Source organism: Choloepus didactylus, chromosome 4 (genome assembly GCF_015220235.1).
Source record: "Choloepus didactylus isolate mChoDid1 chromosome 4, mChoDid1.pri, whole genome shotgun sequence".
Classification (NCBI taxonomy): domain Eukaryota; kingdom Metazoa; phylum Chordata; class Mammalia; order Pilosa; family Megalonychidae; genus Choloepus; species Choloepus didactylus.
Genome location: NC_051310.1, coordinates 14642503 through 14658384, shown reverse-complemented (window position 1 = coordinate 14658384; position 15882 = coordinate 14642503). Strand labels below are relative to the sequence as shown.

The 15882-nt window shown below is 38.1% G+C and overlaps 1 protein-coding gene and 1 pseudogene across 1 annotated transcript in view; one reads left to right on the top strand and one right to left on the bottom strand.

The window, feature by feature from the left end:
- The window catches only part of UNC79 (unc-79 homolog, NALCN channel complex subunit), a 348180-nt gene that overhangs the window by 33469 nt on the left and 298829 nt on the right, over nucleotides 1-15882 (top strand). The window lies entirely within an intron of this gene.
- LOC119531130 lies at nucleotides 3539-5849 on the bottom strand (annotated as a pseudogene).

The window sequence follows — 15882 nt, the reverse complement described above, 5'->3', positions numbered from 1 at the left end:
GTTCCACACAGTTCTTTCCCTGCTTGCTGTGCTTCCATCACTTTCCTTTCCAGTTTTACTATAAGCTGAAGGGGGAAGCCAGGCTGCATTTTCCACATTTAGTTTGGAAATCTCTTCAGCTAAATATGCCAGCTCATCACTTTCAAATCTGCCTTCATCTCACACCAGGACTGAATTTTGCCAAATCCTCTTCCACTTTAAAATGAGGATCACCTTTCTTCCAGTTTGCAATGACACATTCATCATTTCTATCTAAGGCCTCATCAGAAGTATCTTTAGAGTCCATATTTCTACCAAAAGTCTCTTCAAAGCAGTCTAGGCCTGTTCTATAAAGCTCCTCACAATTCTTCCAGAATCTTCCCCTTATCCATTTAAAAAGTAGTTCCAATGTGTTTGGTATTTGCAGACTCAGCAGCACCCCACTTTTCTGGTACCAAAATCTGTTCTGGTTTGGTAAAGCTGCTGGAATGCAAAATACCAGAAATGGATTGGCTTTTTTAAGGGTGGTTTATTAGGTTACAGATTTAAAGTTCTAAGTTCATGAAAATGTCCAAAGTAAGCCATCAACAAGAGGATACCTTCATTGAAGAAAGGCTGATGGTGTCCAGAATGCCTCTGTCAACTGGGAAGGCATGTGGCTGGTGCCTGCTGGTCCTTTGCTCTTGGGTCTGATTTCAAAATATCTTTCTCCAGAATGTCTGTGGGCTTCTGTCTTAGCTTCCCTGGGTCCTTCTGCTTGTTCCTCCCAGGGTGTTTCTCTTTCAGTGTCTTTGATCTCTCTTCAAAATGTCTCTGCCTTTTATCCTCTCATAGAGGATGCCAGTAAAGATGATTGAGACCCACCTGAATGGGTGGGGTCTCATCTCCATGGACACAACGTTATCAAAAGATCCCACCCACAAGACTGAATTAAAATAACATGTTTTTTTGGGGGTACATAATAGATTCAAGCCAGTATACCTTGTCATCCAGTTTGGTTGTAGATATTGTCAGTGAGTCTTTGGTTTTGTTATCCTCATTGCTCTGTTGTTTTTTTTTTTAATTAAATTCAGTTTTATTGAGATATCTTCACATACCATACAATCATCCATTGTGTACAATCAACTGTTCATAATACTATCATATAATTATACATTCATCACCCCAATCTATTTTTGAACATCTTCCTTACACCAGAAAGAATCAGAATAAGAATAAAAAATAAAAGTAAAAAAGAACACCCAAATCATGCCCCCCATCCCACCTTATTTTTCATTTAGTCTTTGTCCCCATTTTCCTACTCATCCATCCATACACTGGATAAAGGGAGTGCCATCCACAAGGTTTTCACAATCACACTGTCACCCCATGTAAGCTACATTGTTGTACAATCATCTTCAAGAGTCGAGGCTACTGGGTTGGAGTTTGATGGTTTCAGGTATTTACTTCTAGCTATTCCAGTGCATTAAAACATAAAAAGGGTTATCTATATAGTGTGTAAGAATGTCCACCAGAGTGACCTCTTGAATCCATTTGAAATCTCTCAGTCACTGAAACTTTATTTTGTTTCACTTTGCATCCCCCTTTTTGTCAAGAAGATGTTCTCAATCTCACGATGCCGGGTCCAGATACTCTGTCTGTTTTTAATGGAGAGACTTGGGTTGATTCAAAACTATGCTGCTGCCGCTACACTCTTCCCAGAATCCTCCTGTTTTAGCATATTGAAGATTACTCTTTTTTGTTGCTTAAACCCTATCCTTTGGTATTTAATATCCTTTTATCAAATAAATGCTGCCTCTAGAAGCAGGTTTGTGGGTATTCAGTCACTCCCTGTCTGTGGGTCAAAATGAAATCAGGATAACCATTTATTAGTTTCTCTTTTCCCATTGCCATCAAGAGGAGCTGATCAAAACTTGTAAAAATGTCCTTCATTGATTTAGGTCTTCTTTGATTTCTTTAGTAATATTTTGCAGTTTTCTGTGTACAAGTTCTTTACATCTTTCATTAGATTTATTTCTAGAAATTTGATTCTTTTAGTTGCTATTGAGAATGTAATTTTTTTCTTGGTTTCCTCTTGAGATTGCTCATTACAAGTGTATAGAAACACCACTGATTTTTTGGGTGTTGATATTGTACCCTGCAATTTTGCTAAATTCTTGTATTACTCTAGTAGCTTTTAGATTTTTTGGGACTTTCTATATATATAGGATTATGTCATCTGCAAATAGGGCAAGTTTTACTTCTTTTCTAATTTGGGTGCATTTTATTTTATTATTTTATATATATATATATATTTTGATCAAACAACGATGCTGGAAAACATGGTGACAGTGGGCATCCTTGTCTTGTTCCAGATCTTAGAGGGAAAGCTTTCAGTCTTTCCCCATTGAGTATGATGCTAACTGTGGGTTTTTAATATATGCCCTTTATCATTTTGAGATGTTTCCTTCTATTCCTATTTTTCTAAGTATTTTTATCAAGAAAGTATGCTGGATTTTGTCAAATGCCTTTTCTGTATCAATGGAGATGATCATATGTTTTCCTCCACCCCTTTATTTTGTTAAATTGATGTATTACATCTATTGATTTTCTTATGTTGACTCACCCTTGCGAACCTGGGATAAAACCCACTTGATCATGGTGTATAATTCTTTCAATGTACTGTTGGATTCAATATTCAGGTATTTAGTTGAGGAGTTTTGCATCTATATTCATAAGAGAAAGTGGTCTGTGATTTTCTTTTCTTGTAGTATCTTTTTCTGGCTTTGGTGTTAGGGTGATGATGGCCTCAGAGAATAAGTTGGGTAGTGTTCCCTGTTCTTCATTTGTCTCGAGGAGTTTAAGTAGAATTGATATTAATTCTTGGAATGATTGGTTGATTGGTAGAATTCACCATGAAGCCATCTGGTCCTGGGCTTTCTTTTATTGGAAAGTTGTTTTTTTTTTTAATGAGTACTTCTTAAAGCTTTATTCTTTCATAACACTTGGGCAACAAATATTTCAAAATCATCAATGCACAGTTAAAATCTGGTTATGGTGACATGATTCATTTGGTAATTAATTGCCCAAGATATACAGTGGAATCACAACATAAGCAGATTTAACTTACAACATGCTCTGAAAAAATAAAAATAAAAATAATGTAACATTTTAGGACATTATACCAGCTTTCACCATTCCACTCAGTGAGTCTGTGTCCTTCATTTTCCTCAGCTGGTCTCAGTTCCCTTGTCCTCTTAGCAAAGGCATCTCACAATGCAGACTGAGTGTAAGTCTAATTTAATGATACATACTTTTTTTTATATAATGTGGGTCCTGAAAGCAAGCCAACTTTCTATATACTCAAAACCACCTGTATTTCTGGGTGACTTAGGGTAATTCTGACTACATACAATTCTCACCAAACACCTTGACTTAAATACAAGATTCTACTTTGATACGGTTTTGGAGATTGAATTAAGTTCTGATTGTTGTGTGTAGTGTTCCACAGATTTGTGTTCTCGTTTTAAGAGTTGATATTTGGTAAGTATAAAATCCAGTAATTTCTTAAATTTCTTCATCACTGAAGTTGTGTTGTCTTGGTGGGTATAGTACTATTAAAGTCCAGGAAAAAGGGTCTCTGTTGTTTAGGCAAAAGAGTACTGGGGATGATATTGTAGATCCTAGCAGGTATATTTTCTAATTCCAGGTAGCAAAACCCTCACCTATAGTTGCCACTAGATTTCCTCTGAAAGCCATGAGAACCAGGATCTCCCACCACAGAAACTCTTACAACTTGAAATCCAATACTATATTGCCTTGGTCCTCTTAGCTCAGTAAATAATGGCCCAGTGTTTTCTATACGGAATTGGTAGATGGGGTTATTTTTGTGTGTCTCTTGGAAATTTCCACATCCTCCAGCACTCTGACCACGCCACTTTCCATTAATCCATTTTGATAAGGTGTATTGTGAAGGAAATCTTTGAAAAAGTAAAATTGCATGCTCAGTATACTGGACTGTGTAATGGATTGTGTTCTGTTTTTCATACTGAGAAACCACTAATGTAAAGGTATGGGTCCCAGTGTGGTCAGCTTTATCTTAACCAAATAATGAGGACTGTTAATTTGAATTCCATCAATGTATGGAGGTGGGTCAGCTGGGCAATACACTTTTTTCCTCATCAGTGTTGTACACAACCATTGTGATAAATTCCTGGTTGTTTACAAAATCCTTCTTGTCTATTATGTGTCTAAGTAAAATCCTCACTGTAGCACCCCCCTTGTGGACACTGCACCTCCAGTTTGTACTGGGGGTTGTTGGCCAGGCTATAGACATCTTACAGGTCCTTGCTTAGCATCCCAAGTACTGTGAATACATGTTGATTCTTTAAAAAGATGTGGATTCCAAATCAAATAAATCCCATTATAATACTGGCATCGATCGTCCCATGAAATCCAAAATATTCCACTGTCTATTTTCTGAGCTGTTCAGGGATCAAAGTTTAAATATTTTTGCAACTCTGGAGTCCAGTTTTTTACATCGTATTCACTGTATCTTCCTTTGCAATGAAAATGACTCTAAGGGTTTTTCAATTGGATAACTCGCAGCCCCTTGAACTCTCTAATATCCCAAATAGCATATGCATGCATGGGAACCAGACCCCACTTCTCTCCTTCAGCTTCAGTCATCATTCCAGTTGATGCAGTGATAAGGACATCCCTTTTGTGAAATCTTTGGTAAAGCATTCTGAAAGAGTTGTCCTTACTGAAAGTTTGGCTGTCTGAATGCATAGCAATCCTTTCTGGTATCCACCCAGTCAGTGCATGAAGATCAATATTTGAATTGGATCCTGGGAAATCAAATCTTCCCATGATGTTCATGTATGCTTTTTCTATGACAGAAACCCACAATTTACTTTTATTGTTGATACAAGAACAGAGTAATTCTCCCTTATGATCCACAGGTAATTGGTCATCAATTATCAACTTTCTTGGAACACCATTGAGGTGAAGTTTTACCATATACTTTCCAGACAGATTGTATTCTGGTTCACCATCTTTATTCTGAGGGTAAATTATGCTGATAATCAACTTCTTATTAAATCATCTCTCATAAACTGCACTAATAGCCAGTGATGCCACAAAGGAGCAATCTGTTGCTATTGTCTGTTTAATGCTAAAACTGGACACAGTGTAAATCACTGTAGGATTGTTGTTGAGGTTTTCTGGTTGTACCCATTTGGAAAATGCAGCTTTTTGTTTAGGTGACAATGGTAGCATCCCCCATCTATCACAGAAAGGCATGGGATAGGCAAAATGTTCTCTCAGATCGACATTCATGAAAGGAACATATTCTAAACCATTTATTTTTGATGTCCTGAGCACTTCTATTTCTTCTGCTGTATATTTCTGTCCCTGTGCATCGCTTGACTGTGGAGTTATAAATGGTTGAGGTCTTTCAAGGAAGGGGCTAGATCCTAATGGAAAATGGGTTCTTACTGGAGGTGGCTTTGGTTTAATATTTGTTGACTTGGTTTTGTAAAATGGCTTTGCCAAAGTTTCACTCAAAGCTTCTGCTCTATCCAGTGCCTGTGGAGCTAACTGTTTCAGTTTATTTTGCAGTATTTTACCAGCAGTTTCATAAAAGGTTTTTAGAGAGATCCATAGCTTCTGTATACAATTCTATGGCATCTTCAATATTCTCTTCTTCATCTTCATCAAAAGCTTGTGTAACAAGGAAATGGGCACGCTCTACATCCAACTGATGTTTTGATTTCAAAGGATCAACATTCTTTGAAATGCTGAATGTAGAGCTTGAACTCTTTCAGATACTCATTTACTTTTTCTTGAATATGCTCTAGGCTTGATCCTGCCATCTCGGCATAAATTAAGGCTTGTGCACCTTCCTTGTAGCAAAACACTGTTTCTGAGTAGCGACCTGCGTGGTCGCGCTGCACCGCCAGCCGGGCGAACTGCACCGCGTGCCGCTCCAGCACGGTCGCATCCAAGGCGCGGAGTCCCTGTTTCGTGGGAGGGAGGCTCTGACCGTGGCGCGCCGGGAAGCCCAGGCGAGGGCTCAGGAGCGCTGCGGAAAGAGGAGGAAAGTTTACTTTCGGTGGCTACAGCTGGGAAGCGGGCCTTGTAGGGTCGGTCACCATGCCGACCCTGCATGTCAGTGCAGTCTGGGCTTCCAGACCATGAGGCAGCCCAATCGTCCCACCCCTATTGGGAAGTTTTTGATGACTGATTCAATCTCTTTATTTGTAATTGGTCAGTTGAGATCTCCTATTTCTTCTGGAGTTGGTGTCTGTTGTTCATGTTTCTAGGAATTTGTCCATTTCATCTAGATTGTTTAACTGTTGGCATACAGTTGTTCATGGTATTCTCTTATGATCCTTTTTATTTCTGTGGAGTCAGTAGTAATGTCTCCCCTCGTATTTCTGATTTTGTTTTTTTTTTATGTGTGTGTGTGTGTCTTCTCTCTTTTCTAATTTATCATTCTAGCTAAGGGTTTGACAATTGTCTTTATCTTTTCAAAGAACCATCTTTTGCTTTTGTTAATTTTTGCTTTTTTTTTTTTAATTCTCAATTTCATTTATTTCTTCTCTAATCTTTGTTATTTCTTTCCTTCCTGCCTGCTTTGGGATTAATTTTCTGTTCTTAGTCTAGTTCCTCCAGTTCTGCAAATAGGCTTTGATTTCAGTTCTTTCTTCTTTTTTAATGTAAGCATTTAAGGCTGTAAATTTCTCTCTCAGTACTGCTTTTTCAGCGTCCCATAAGTTTTGATATGTTGTGTTCTCATTTTCATTTGTCTCGAGATATTTACTGATTTCCCTTGCAATTTCTTCTTTGACCGATGACTGTTTAAGAGTGTGTTATTTAACCTCTCTATATTTTGGATTTTCCAGTTCTTTGCCTGTTATTAATTTCCGGCTTCATTCCACTATGTTTGGAGAAGATGCTTCATGTAATTTCAATCTTTTAAAATTTATTGAGACTTGTTTTGTGACCCATCATGTGGTCTATCCTGGAAAATGATCCATGTGTACTTGAGAAGAATATATGTCCTGCTGTTTTGGGGTACAGTGTTCTGCATATGTCTGTTAGGTCTGGTTCATTTATCTTATTATTCAAATTCTCTGTTTCCTTATTGATCTTCCATCTAGATGTACTGTCTATTGATGAGCATGGTGTATTGAAGTCTCCAACTATTATTATACAGGTGTCTATTTCTCCCCTTCAGTTTTGCCAGTGTTTTCCTCATTATTTTGGGCCACCATGTTAGGTGCGTAAGTATTTATTATTGTCCGATATTAGTAGAACTACCCCAGCTCTTTTTTGGTTACTCTTTGTGTAGAAAATATTTTTTCAGCCTTCCACTTTCAACCTATTTGTGTCTTTGGTCTAAGGTGCATTTCTTGGAAACAACATGAAGTTGGACCATGCTTTTTTTATCCATTCTGCCAATGTATGTCTTTTTTGATTGGGGAATTTAATCTGTTAACATTAAGTGTTATTACAGAAGGCAATACTTAATTCAGCCATTTTATCCTTTGGTTTTTATATGTCATATCCTTTTTTTTTTTGGCATCTCTTGCATTGTAATCTTCATTTTTTTTTAAATATTCATTTTATTGAGATATATTCACATACCACGCAGTCACACAAAACAAATCGTACATTCGATTGTTCACAGTACCATTACATAGTTGTACATTCATCACCAAAATCAATCCCCAACACCCTCATTACCATACACACAAAAATAACCAGAATAATAATTAAAGTGAAAAAGAGCAACCAAAGTAAAAAAGAATGCTGGGCGCTCTTGTCTGTTTGTTTGTTTCCTTCCCCTACCTTTCCACTCATCCATCCACAAACTAGACAAAGGGAGTGTGATCCCCATGGCCCCCCCAATCCCATTGTCCCCCCTCATAAGCCACATTTTTATACAATTGTCTTCAAGATTCATGGGTTCTGGGTTGTAGTTTGATAGTTTCAGGTATCTACCACCAGCTATCCCAATTCATTAGAACCTAAAAAGTGTTGTCTATATTATGCATAAGAGTGCCCACCAGAGTGGCCTCTTGGCTCCTTTTGGAATCTCTCTGCCACTGAAGCTTATTTCCTTTCCTTTCACATCCCCCTTTTGGTCAAGAAGATGTTCTCCATCCCACGATGCCAGGTCTACATTCCTCCCCGGGAGTCATATTCCACGTTGCCAGGGAGATTCACTCCCCTGGGTGTCAGGTCCCACATGGGGGGAGGGCAGTGATTTCACCTTTCAAGTTGGCTTAGCTAGAGAGAGAGGGCCACATCTGAGCAACAAAGAGGCATTCGGGAGGAGGCTCTTAGGCACAATTATAGGGAGGCCTAGCCTCTCCTTTGCATGTTTTGCTTATTTTTATACTTTCTAATTCTTCTTTACATTCACACATTGCCTTATTAATATTCTTTATCTCTTTGTGCATATTTTGCTTCATCCCCTTGAATTGCTTTAGGAGATTTATTTGAACTTCTTTGATTAGTTGTTCCAAGTTCTGGGTCTCCTCTGAAGTTTAATTTGTTCCCTTAACTGAGCCATATCTTCCTGTTTCTTAGTATGGTTTGTGATTTTTTGCTGATATCTAGGCATCTGATTATCTTGATGAGGTGACTCTGAAGATCAGTTTCTCCTTCTTGTCTAGGGTTTTATTATTGATTGGCTTTATGTTAAGGCTCTTCTTTGACACTTGGTCCCACTTATTCTGAACCTTTAGAATAGCTTGAGTTTAACTGATAAAATTTTCTCAGCTTTTCTTCATCTGATTCTTGCCTTGGGTATGTGGTTCAATTTTTTTTAATTCAATTTTATTGAGATATATTCACAAACCATATATAGTTGTGCATTCATCACCACAATCAATTTTTGAATATTTTCTTTACCACAAAAAAAGAATAAGAATAAAAATTAAAGCAAGAAAGAACACCCCAAAACATCTCATACCCCTTGTCCCTCCCTATTACTCATTTACTTTTTGTCCCCCTTTTTTCTACTCATCTGTCCATAAACTGGATAAAGGGAGTGGGAGCCACAAGATTTTCACAATCACATGGCAACAAAGTGTAAGCTATGTATTTATACAGTCATCTTCAGGAATCAAGGCTAGTGGTTGTCTTTCAACAGTTTCAGGTATTTCTTTCTAGCTATTCCAATACACTAAAAACTAAAAAGGGATATCTTTTTAATGGATAAGAATAACCTCCAGAATGAGCTCTCAGACACTGAAACTTTATTTTGTTTCATTTCTCTCCCCTTTTTTGGTCCAAGAAGGCTTTCTGAATCCCATGATGCCTGGTTCATCCCCACAAGTCATGGCCCACATTGCCAGGGAGATTTACACCCCTAGGAGTCATGTCCCATGTAGGGGGGAGGGCAGTGAGTTTATCTGCTGAGTTGGCTTAGAGAGAGGCCACATCTGAGCAACAAAAGAGGTTCTCTGGGGGTCACTCTTAGGCACAATTTTAAGTAGGCTTAGCTTCTCATTTGCAGTAACAAATTTCATAAGGGCAAGCCCCAAGACTGAGGGTTTGGCCTTCTAAATTGGTAGTCTCCAATGCTTGTGAGAATATCAGTAATTCCCCAGTGGGGAAGTTTAATGTTTCTACATTTCCCCCCAGTCCCTCAAGGGGGCTTTGCAAATACATTTTTATTCTCTGCCCCAATTACTCTTGGATGTATTGGGGCTTCACACTAACCTGTACGAAACAACCAGATTTCACTCCCTATTCAAAGTTCCATGTATTATAGTGTTTGAATAAACTGACCATATGAGTTAAATTATATAGTGTGCTACAGAAAATATAGATTTTGCACCAAATAAACATCTCTTCCTTTGATCTCACACAGAAGTTGAAGTGTTAAAACACTATAAATATCGTCCTTTACCCTTTAGTCTGATTTGCCTGAGTCCTAACCAAGTTCATTTCATTCATATCTCTAATTGAAGTCTGAACTATTTTTTAGACTCTTTAACATTTGCCGTATGGTGTAATGCTGACATTCATAGCTGCTGGACTCTGGTTCTGAGTCCCAGGTGTCACACAGATACCCAAAGTTCCAGGAACCGACCAGGTTATACACAAAGAGTCAGCATCTCAGAATTTAGAAATAGCCATTACAACTCAGGAATAGATGTAATTGCTGTAAGAGCTTATAATATAGGAACTTTTACTGTTTCCATTTGCTAATGCTGCCATTTTGCAGAACACCAGAAATGGATTGGCTTTTACAAGGGGGGTTTATTTGGTTACAAAGTCACAGTCTTAAGGCCATAAAGTGTCCAAGGTAAGGCATCAACAATAGTACCTTCACTGGAGAAAGGCCATTGGCATCTTGAAAACCTCTGTTAGCTGGGAAGGCACGTGGCTGGTGTCTGCTTGCTTTGCTTCCAGGTTGCATTTCAAAATGGTGTTCTCCAAAATGTTGCTGTTGGGGCAGTTGTCCTCTCTTAGCTTCCCCAGAGCAAGGTGTCAGCAAAAGTCTGCTTTCAATGGTCATCTTCAAAATGTCTCTCTAAGCTGTTCTGAATTCCTTCTGTTTGTCAGCTCTTTTATTTGGCTTCAGTGATTTAATTCATACCCACCCTGAATGGGTTGGGTAACACCTCCATGGAAATTACTAATCAAAGTTCTTGCCCACAGTTGATTGAGTCACATATCCATGGAAACAATCAATAGGTTCCAACCTAACCAACACTAATATGTCTACCCCCACAAGATTGCATTAAAGAACATGGCATTTTGGGGAACATAATACATCCAAACCAGCACATTTACATTAAGCCTTCCCCTGATAACCTGTGCTCTCAGATTCAATTCTGAGTTTGCATGTTATAGTTAGTCCATATTAGTGAGGCATGATAATGTTTGTCTTTTCATTTCTGGTTTATTTCACTCAACGTATTGTCCTCAATGTCCATTCACATAGTTGCATACCTCACAACTTCATTCCTTCTTGTAGCAGCTCAATATTCCATTGTATATATACAGCACAGTTCACCATTCCATTCATTAGTTGATGTACCTTTAGGCCACCTCCATCCACTGTGAATCATGAATACTGCCACCATAAACCCCACTGTGCAAATGTCCATTCATGTCCCTCTTTTCAGTTCTTCCAAGTATATACCCATCAACAGGCTTTCAGGATCATATGGCACTTGCATGCTTAGCTTCCTGTGGAACCACCACACTGCTTCCAGGTGGGCTGCACCATTCTATTTCCCCACCAATAGTGATTAGATAGATTCCTCTCTCCACATTTTCTCTAGCACTTGTATCCCTCTGTTTATTCTTTAGACAGTTTTATTCACACACCATACATTCCCTTCTTTTTTTTTTTTTTTTTTTTTTAATCATCATTTTATTGAGATATATTCACATACCACGCAGTCATACAAAACAAATTGTACTTTCGATTGTTTACAGTACCATTACATAGTTGTACATTCATCACCTAAATCAATCCCTGACACCTTCATTAGCACACACACAAAAATAACAAGAATAATAATTAGAGTGAAAAAGAGCAATTGAAGTAAAAAAGAACACTATGTACCTTTGTCTGTTTGTTTGCTTCCCCTACTTTTCTACACATCCATCCATAAACTAGACAAAGTGGAGTTTGGTCCTTATGGCATTCCCAATCCCACTGTCACCCCTCATAAGCTACATTTTTATACAACTGTCTTCGAGATTCATGGGTTCTGGGTTGTAGTTTAATAGTTTCAGGTATCCACCACCAGCTACCCCAATTCTTTAGAACCTAAAAAAGGTTGTCTAAAGTGTGCGTAAGAGTGCCCACCAGAGTGATCTCTCGGCTCGTTTTGGAATCTCTCTGCCACTGAAGCTTATTTCATTTCCTTTCACATCCCCCTTTTGGTCAAGAAGATGTTCTCCATCCCACGATGCCGGGTCTACATTCCTCCCCGGGAGTCATATTCCATGTTGCCAGGGAGATTCACTTCCCTGGGTGTCTGATCCCACGTAGGGGGGAGGGCAGTGATTTTACCTTTCAAGTTGGCTTAGCCAGAGAGAGAGGGCCACATCTGAGCAACAAAGAGGCATTCAGGAGGAGACTCTTAGGCACAAATACAGGGAGGCCTAGCCTCTCCTTTGCAGCAACCGTCTTCCCAAGGGTAAAACTTATGGTAGAGGGCTCAACCCATCAAACCACCAGTCCCCTATGTCTGTGGTCATGTTAGCAACCATGGAGGTGGGGTAGGCGAATACCCCTGCATTCTCCACAGGCTCCTCAAGGGGGCACTACACCTTTTTTTTTTTTTTTTTTTTTACCTTTTTTTTCTTTTTTCTTTTTTTTTTTTTTTTAACTTTCCCTTCTTTTTTCAAATCACCTGTATGAAAAAAAAAGTTAAAAAGAAAACAAACATACAATAAAAGAACATTTCAAAGAGACCATAGCAAGGGAGTAAGAAAAAGACAACTAACCTAAGATAACTGCTTAACTTCCAACATGTTCCTACTTTACCCCAAGAAAGTTACATAATATAGCAACATTTCAGTGAACTTGTTCCTACTACATCCATCAGAAATTAACAGACCATAGTCATTTCTGGGCATCCCCAGAACGTTAAATAGCTTATCTGTTCTTCTTGGATTATTGTTCCCCCTTCCTTAATTGCTCTCTACTGCTAGTTCCCCTACATTCTACATTATAAACCATTTGTTTTACATTTTTCAAAGTTCACATTAGTGGTAGCATATAATATTTCTCTTTTTGTGCCTGGCTTATTTCGCTCAGCATTATGTCTTCAAGGTTCATCCATGTTGTCATATGTTTCACCAGATCGTTCCTTCTTACTGCCGCGTAGTATTCCATCGTGTGTATATACCACATTTTATTTATCCACTCATCTGTTGAAGGACATTTGGGTTGTTTCCATCTCTTGGCAATTGTGAATAATGCTGCTATGAACATTGGCGTGCAGATATCTGTTCGTGTCACTGCTTTCCGATCTTCCGGGTATATACCGAGGAGTGCAATCGCTGGATCGAATGGTAGCTCTATATCTAGTTTTCTAAGGAACTGCCAGACTGACTTCCAGAGTGGCTGAACCATTATACAGTCCCACCAACAATGAATAAGAGTTCCAATTTCTCCACATCCCCTCCAGCATTTGTAGTTTCCTGTTTGTTTAATGGCAGCCATTCTAACCGGTGTTAGATGGTATCTCATTGTGGTCTTAATTTGCATCTCTCTAATAGCTAGTGAAGCTGAACATTTTTTCATGTGTTTCTTGGCCATTTGTATTTCCTCTTCAGAGAACTGTCTTTTCATATCTTTTGCCCATTTTATAATTGGGCTGTCTGTACTATTGTCATTGAGTTGTAGGATTTCTTTGTATATGCAAGATATCAGTCTTTTGTCAGATACATGGTTTCCAAAAATTTTTTCCCATTGAGTTGGCTGCCTCTTTACCTTTTTGAGAAATTCCTTTGAGGTGCAGAAACTTCTAAGCTTGAGGAGTTCCCATTTATCTATTTTCTCTTTTGTTGCTTGTGCTTTGGGTGTAAAGTCTAGGAAGTGGCCTCCTAATACAAGGTCTTGAAGATGTTTTCCTACATTATCTTCTAGGAGTTTTATGGTACTTTCTTTTATATTGAGATCTTTGGTCCATTTTGAGTTAATTTTTGTGTAGGGGGTGAGGTAGGGGTCCTCTTTCATTCTTTTGGATATGGATATCCAACTCTCCCAGCCCCATTTGTTGAAAAGACCATTATGGCTCAGTTCGGTGACTTTGGGGGCCTTATCAAAGATCAGTCGGCCATAGATCTGAGGGTCTATCTCTGAATTCTCAATTCGATTCCATTGATCTATATGTCTATCTTTGTGCCAGTACCATGCTGTTTTGGCAACTGTGGCTTTATAATAAGCTTCAAAGTCAGGGAGTGTAAGTCCTCCCACTTCGTTTTTCTTTTTTAGAGTGTCTTTAGCAATTCAAGGCATCTTCCCTTTCCAAATAAATTTGATAACTAGCTTTTCCAAGTCTGCAAAGTAGGTTGTTGGAATTTTGATTGGGATTGCATTGAATCTGTAGATGAGTTTGGGTAGAATTGACATCTTAATGACATTTAGCCTTCCTATCCATGAACATGGAATATTTTTCCATCTTTTAAGGTCCCCTTCTATTTCTTTTAGTAGAGTTATGTAGTTTTCTTTGTATAGGTCTTTTACATCTTTGGTTAAGTTTATTCCTAGGTACTTGATTTTTTTAGTTGCTATTGAAAATGGTATCTTTTTCTTGAGTGTCTCTTCAGTTTGTTCATTTCTAGCATATAGAAACATTACTGACTTATGTGCATTAATCTTGTATCCCGCTACTTTGCTAAATTTGTTTATTAGCTCTAGTAGGTGTATTGTTGATTTCTCAGGGTTTTCTAGATATAAGATCATATCATCTGCAAACAATGACAGTTTTACTTCTTCTTTTCCAATTTGGATGCCTTTTATTTCTTTGTCTTGCCGGATTGCCCCGGCTAGCACTTCCAGCACAATGTTGAATAACAGTGGTGACAGCGGGCATCCTTGTCTTGTTCCTGATCTTAGAGGGAAGGCTTTCAGTCTCTCACCATTGAGTACTATGCTGGCTGTGGGTTTTTCATATATGCTCTTTATCATGTTGAGGAAGTTTCCTTCAATTCCTACCTTTTGAAGTGTTTTTATCAAAAACGGATGTTGGATTTTGTCAAATGCTTTTTCAGCATCTATTGAGATGATCAATTGATTTTTCCCTTTCGAGTTTTTAATGTGTTGTAATACATTGATTGTTTTTCTTATGTTGAACCATCCTTGCATGCCTGGAATGAACCCCACTTGGTCATGGTGTATGATTTTTTTAATGTGTCTTTGGATTCGATTTGCAAGTATTTTGTTGAGGATTTTTGCATCTATATTCATTAGGGAGATTGGCCGGTAGTTTTCCTTTTTTGTAGCATCTTTGCCTGGTTTTGGTATTAGATTGATGTTAGCTTCATAAAATGAGTTAGGTAGTGTTCCATTTTTTTCAATGTTTTGAAAGAGTTTGAGTAAGATTGGTGTCAGTTCTTTCTGGAAAGTTTGGTAGAATTCCCCTGTGAAGCCATCTGGCCCTGGGCATTTATTTGTGGGAAGATTTTTGATGACTGATTGGATCTCTTTGCTTGTGATGGGTTGGTTGAGGTCTTCTGTTTCTTCTCTGGTCAGTCTAGGTTGTTCATATGTTTCCAGGAAATTGTCCATTTCTTCTACATTATCCAGTTTGTTGCCATACAGTTGTTCATAATATCCTCTTATAATTTTTTTAATTTCTTCAGGATCTGCAGTTATGTCACCTTTTTCATTCATTATTTTGTTTATATGGGTCTTCTCTCTTTTTGATTTTGTCAGTCTAGCTAGGGGCTTGTCAATCTTGTTGATCTTCTCAAAGAACCAAATTTTGGTGATATTTATCCTTTCTATTGTTTTTTTGTTCTCTATGTCATTTATTTCTGCTTTAATCCTTGTTATTTCTTTTCTTGTACTTGGTTTAGGATTGGTTTGCTGTTCATTTTCTAGCTTCTTCAGTTGATCCATTAGTTCTTTGATTTTGGCTCTTTCTTCCTTTTTAATATATGCGTTTAGTGCTATAAATTTCCCCCTTAGCACTGCTTTTGCTGCATCCCATAGGTTTTGGTATGTTGTGTTCTCATTTTCATTCGTCTCTATATATTTAGCAATTTCTCTTGCTATTTCTTCTTTAACCCACTGATTGTTTAGGAGTGTGTTGTTTAACCTCCAGGTATTTGTGAATTTTCTAAGTCTCTGATGGTTATTGACTTCTAATTGTATTCCATTGTGGTCAGAGAATGTGCTTTGAATAATTTCAATCTTTTTAAATTTATTGA